Raw genomic sequence first — 6,702 nt, 5'->3', positions numbered from 1 at the left:
TATTGTTTCTATCTATTTGATTTCTTCATTCATAGCCTCAATCCAACTTTCATTTTCCAATGCATCTTTAACACTTCTAGGTTCAAATTCAACAATTGAACATGTACCTTTTAGTTTGCTTCTTGTCATTGTTCGATTTGATTTGTCTCCAATAATCTAATCAGGTGTATGATGCCTTCTGACATATTTAGCCAATATAGGTTCTTTAACTTTTGAATAAATTGTATTGTCTTTATTTTGAATTTCAACTTCTGGCTCAAGTCCTTCTATCTATCCCTTGGGTTCTTTAGACTTGATATGCATTAACTTGGTAGTCTCTAAATGTGACTTAAGTTCCTATGACTCAGCTTGAACTTCCTACAATTTGGTAGCTAATGGAGATTTGGAGAGCTATGGAGAGGAAGTCTCCTTTTTGTCAGACATATTTGGAAATGTATTAGGTTCATAGTAGACAAATCTTCTATAATCTTTTGGTTCCATTTTTCTTTCTTCTTCATTCTTTTTGGAAAACTCATCAATTCTCAAATATACACTTTCTATGATTTTGTGAGTAGACAAATTTAGACATTTGTATGATTTACTTCTGCAAGAATATCCTAGAATTATACCTTCATCACCTTTTACATCAAATTTTCCTTTTCTTGATTCTTTCAAGATATAATATTTTTTGCCAAATACTTTCAAGTAACTTACATTGGTTTTGTAGCCATACCATAGTTCATAGGGAATTTTGTTTGAGTTCTTCTTCAATTGAACTCAGTTCAAAGTATGAACTATAGTTTTAATAGCTTCCTTCTAGTATTTGATAGCAACATTCTTCTCAATCATTAATGTCCTTGCACAATCCATGATGGATCTATTTGGTCTTTCAATTATTTGATTCTTCTCAAGAGTACCAGGGGCTGATACTTGTCCTTTGATTGCTCTTTCAATGAAAAAATTGTTGAATTCATTTGAGATGAATTCACCACCTCTATCTAATTTTAAGCATTTCAATATTTTTCTAGTTTCCTTTTCTACTTTAGCAAGATACCATTTGAATTTCTCAAAAGCTTATGATTTTTCTCTTAGATACATAACAATCAATGTTCTAGACTAATCATCAATAAAAAGAATTAAAAACTTCTCTCCACTATAAATTTCTATTCCAATGGGTCCACACAAATTCGTATGCACAATTTCCAAGACATCTTCTGACTGATAGTTTTTACTTTTAAAACTAGTCTTTCCCATTTTACCAATTTGGTAGATTTTGCATAATTGAACATCAAGTTTCTTAGAATTAGGAAGACCTCTTACTCTTCTAAGTTTGCTGATCTTGATCATATTATTAAAATTTACATGACATATTCTTCTGTGCCATTACCAACTTTTTTCTATTTGAGCAATAAAACATGAACAGTCACTAAGATCAAGATAAAATAGGTTACCTTTTGTTTGCCTACTTGATCCAATTAGATTTCCTTGGTTATCTAGCAATCTTTCCTTGGAATTCATGAATTCTACCTTGAATCCAATGTTGTTCAGTTGTGCCACACTCAGAAAATTATGTTTTAGTCCTTCAACCCAATAGGCATTGTCACATAAAAATTCATTGGTTAATGAGATTCGACCTTTCTCTTTTATGTAACAAGGTTCATTATTTCCAACCTTACATTACCTCCATTGTAGTGTTCAAAATATTCAAACTTAGTTTTGTCTCCAGTCATATGGTGAGAACATCCACTATCTATGATCCATGTGCCATTCTTGCTAACATGAGAGAGAAGTGCCATCTTATCTTCTTCATCATCAAATTCATCTTTTACAACAATATACACTATTTCATCTTCATTTTTATCAAAACCTTTAGCCATAAAACAAATTTTCTTACCTTTGTCTTTGTAAGATTTGTGAACAATTCCTTCTTGCCTTTGTACTTTTGGCTTTTCTTCTCTTTCCTACCTTCTTTGTTTGGGCACCTTGCAGCAATATGACCAATTTCTTCACAAGAAAAACATATTAGAGGGATTTTACCTTTGTACTTTCCCCTGCTCCTAGAATATTTCTTTGCAAGTAAAGCTTCAACAATTTCAAGATCAATGTTTGAACTTTCTTCAATTTCTTCCTCACTTTTTGATTGATTATCTTTTATTTTCTTGCCTTTTTCTTTGAGTGAGAGTTTAGCTTTAAATGTAGATTCAATATTCTTGGAAGTAAGAACATAGTTCTCAAAGTTGTCTAGTTCAAAAGTTGTCAATATTCCTACTAGAGCATCCAAAATTAACTTGTGATTTGGATCACATCTCTTTTCTTGAATAGTAGTTACTCTAATTGCATAGATAGGAAGAAAATTCTGAGTACTTTACTTACAATAGTTTCTTTTTTGATTTCTCCTCTAGATGCTCTAATTACACTAACAATAGCCTTGATTCTTTCCACATACTTTGTAACATTTTCATCTTCTCTCATCCTCATTTGATCAAATTGTCCTCTAAGGCTTTCTAATTTGGCTCTTCTTACATTGTCATCACCTCCATAGATTACTTTTAGCTTGTTCCACATATTAAAAGTAGTTTTATAGTCTTTGACTTCACCAAATTTAGCATAATTGAGAGGAGATGCAATGTCAATCATCATGATGTTATGGTTATTTTTCATCAAGATAGTTGCATCTTGAATCATTGATGGTATCCAGATGAAGCCTCATAAGTCCCTGCCATGCTACAAAGTTATCTCTATTCAGCTTTACAATCTCTCTTTTGTAAGACATCTTGATCTTTAGCTTAAGTCCTTAAAACCTTCTCTACAAGCACCAAAATATTTGATACCAATTGTTGGAAATATAAGAGAAGTAACTAAGAGGGGGGCTGAATCAGTTACCACTAAAATATATCCCAGATCCTTTAGATTTCAACTATAAAATTTAGGCAAATAAAATGGATTACTGTTGTTACTTGGTAAACACACAGAATTTTTTGTAACTTGATAAATACATAGTGTGAATTACTTTAGTGAATCTTAAGATGTTATCAGTAATTACTTGCAAGAATGAAATAAATAACAAGAACACATGAGACACCAAGATTTAACATGGAGACCCAATCGGGGAAAAACCAGCAATGTAACTGGTTACTATTTTTCACTCTTCTAAAGTGAGCCCTATTAGGAGCCAACCCTATTAAAGGTTACATAATACATAGTTAGGTGTCACCCTACTAAAGGATTTTAATCACTTTGTTATAAGTGGCCTTGCAAAAAGTCTTCAAACAATTCAATGAAATTGCCACCTTGTTAGAGGATTTACAAATGGTTGTTAAACTAATTGTATTAAGAGATTTAAGATCATCGCTATGATAGTTAGAGAGTAAGAATGAAATGACTTGATTGTGATACAACTAAATTGCTGACTATAGATCTATATTCTAGTTCATACTTGATTATTCCTAATTGAATAATACTTTTTTGCACCTCAAGGATATTTCCTTATCCTTCAAGTTCACTTCCTCTTCTTATCTCTTTCAACTTATTTACCTTGCATCTCACACATGTCTTGAAATCACAACTTGACCTTTTAAACCTTTCAAATTGTCAAGTTGGCTCAAATACAAATTAGAATAACCAATATTCATCACCTTGGTCAGCTAGAATCAATAGGTAAATTAATTGAGCTTTACATGCCAAAACAAAAAATCCTTTAGTAGCTGACCTAGCTTAGTAGAAATTTATTCTGAAGCGATTTCTTGTGTTAACCAATAGAAGCTTAGTTAACACTATGAACTTACAAAATTCCTTTGGTAGCCCAATAAACTTGGTTAATATTGACTTTTTTCAACTTTCCCTTCGTTAACCAAGTGAGCTTGGTTAACACTCTTTTTTCCCTAACTTCCATTAGTGCCTGAGTGAGCTTAGTAGAAATTTCCTTTTGCACAGAGTAAAATTAGGAACACTCAGTAGACTAGGAAAACTAACTTCACTGACCAACTAAGCTTGGCATGCACTAACTGTCAACTAATATAACATTGTGTAACATCAAAGAAAACTCACAATTAATTAGTTGTATACAATAGGTCCAAGTGAAAACAACATCTTTAACTGATAAAGCAAACACAGTAGGAAAAATTTTACTAAAGTTTTGAATAAATCTCCTATAATATCTAGTATGACCAAGGAAACTCCAAACATCTTTTTTGGTTGAAGGTGTGGGGAGGTCCTAATTTATTTGGATCTTTTGGGATTAACTTTTATACTTTTTAAGGAGATTAAATGGCCTAATATGATTCCCTCAGTCATTAACATATGACACTTCTCATGACTTAGAGATAGGTTAGTGTCGATACAACTCTTTCATACTTTCTCCAAGTTATCTTTAGCTTCATCAAGGAAATTTCCATAAATAATAAAATCATCCATATAAACTTCTATACAATCATTAACTAGATCACCAAAGATGTTTAATACGGTGTGTTGGAATGTAATAGGGGCATTGCATAGCCCAAAAGTGATAACATTGTATGTGAAGGTTCCCCATAGACAAGTAAAGGTAGTCTTGTCCCAATCTTTTCGGGCAATGTAGACTTGATTGAACCCACTAAATCCATCCAAGAAAGAGAAGAATTATTTTCTTGCAAGATTATCCAAAACTTGATCAATAAAAGGTAATGGAAACTGATCCTTTTTACTAGCCTTATTTAAAGCTCTATAATCAACACAAATATGTCACTTACCATTTTTATTTTGAACAAAAAAAAAAGGAGATACATACTTGCTATTTGAAATTGGATAAATGAAAATAACATTCAAGACTTTTTGGAGTTCTTCCTTGATGATATTGCATATGGTGGGATTGAGTCTGTGTTGTGGTTGAACTAGGTGACTTCCTTCTTCTATGTAAATGTGATAGGTACAAGTGTCAAGATGAATACCTTGCATATCTTGATATTCCCATGTAAATACATCTTTATATTCTTTAAGAACACTTATGAGACCTTTAACTTGAGCCAATATTAACTGTGGATTAATATTGAGGGTACGCTGAAGTAGGATCTCCATAGGTTCTGACAATGTAGGAGCACTAAGGAGGGTTCTTGATGGTGTTTCCAATTTTTCTAAAGATAATAATGGACTATACAAACACAAATGTGGTAGAAGCTGATGTAATGTGATAAATTATTGAATAGATCAAGGATTTCCAACTAAAGGAAAATTCCCAAAAGGAGAATCAACAGTTGCATGAGAGGGGAAAACCATAGTTTCTAGGATATCGGTAGACTCATACATATTCTGAAGAAAGTTCACCAGAATGTTGTCATCATTAGGTTCCTCAAGCTGTTGTGCTTGTTCAATGGTATGGAATAGTAAAAAATATTCTAGAACACTTTCAACCCATACATGATCTTCTATATCTAAAAAGGATTAAGTAGGAGGATAAAGTGTTAGTTGTTTTGTTTGTTTCCCATTAAAAAAACCATGTTACCTAATTGACAATTTATATAAGCATTAGTAAAACCAACCAGGGGCTCCCTAGAATTAAAGGATACCCCACAACTTAGCTTTTGGTTGCAAAATCATAAAATCAATTGGATAATCCCAAATATCAATGAAAATAACAAAAATCTTCTATAACCCCCTCTCATTTGACTAAGGATAAGTGAGCCATTTGAAGAACTATAGGAGTAGGTCTAAGTCCATCCAAGTATAATTTTTTTTTTTTCATTTTTTATTATGTTTATGGCAACACCTAAATCTACAAGTGTGTTAGGAATAACAATTGTACCAATACTTTCTAGGATGACAGGATTGCTAGGATCTGCATACTTTGGAATGGTGACATTCCCCAACATTAATTCTACTAATTGTCCAATAAATTGAATAGTCTTTGGACCCTCCTTTTTCTATCGTCAGGTGCATAACTCATGTACTATTTTATTATATATTGGAATATCCTTAAGAACCTACAAAAGAGGAATTTTGATGTCATCATTGAATAATTCATTTTAAATATCAAATTTTGAATGTGTTGTTTGTTTAGGCTCTAATTTATGAATGAACCGGTTGGGAAAGGGAGGTTCTTTTTCTAACTCTTCTTTAGGTTCACCATAGATCTTTGTGATAGTAGGTCCTTTAACAACCTTCCCAAATATAAGGTGTACACCATCCAACTCAATTGTGTTAACAAGATAGGTAGGAAAATTAGCCATCTCATTATGATACAATGATTGATAAGGGTTATTATTAGGATTTGGATTTTCTTGAGTTGGTATGGATGTGGGTTTAGGTGGTTGTAGTGGATTTGAAGAACATGGAGGTTTGGAAGGAAGAGATTTTTGAGGTTGTTGATAGGTGCTTATTAGTGGTAGTGGAGGAAATGATTTTTGTGGAAGATAAGGTTGTGTATAAGGTTGTGGAAGTGGATACGAAGGTTGTGGGCTCCAATGCCTGATGCCATGGTTGTGTACTATGCTGAAAATTGTGAGGCCATTATTGATAAGGTTGAGGTTGTTACCAACCTTCATACCATGGACCTTGGTTAGAGAATTGGTGAGATGGTCTAGAAAGGTGTTCATTGGAGAACCCTCTAAGTAAAAATTAGGGTCATGAAGCCATATAGTAAACTAGTTCTTTGATATACTCCATAGGAATCATCCCTTCAAGAAGAGGTCCTAGTATCAAAATCTTGGTAGCTTCCTCAAGTGATGCTACATGAGTTTGATTATAAGGGAA

Source organism: Cupressus sempervirens, chromosome 3 (assembly GCF_028749045.1).
Source record: "Cupressus sempervirens isolate cs-2001-9-10 chromosome 3, ASM2874904v1, whole genome shotgun sequence".
Classification (NCBI taxonomy): domain Eukaryota; kingdom Viridiplantae; phylum Streptophyta; class Pinopsida; order Cupressales; family Cupressaceae; genus Cupressus; species Cupressus sempervirens.
Note: the sequence above shows the minus strand (reverse complement) of the source record.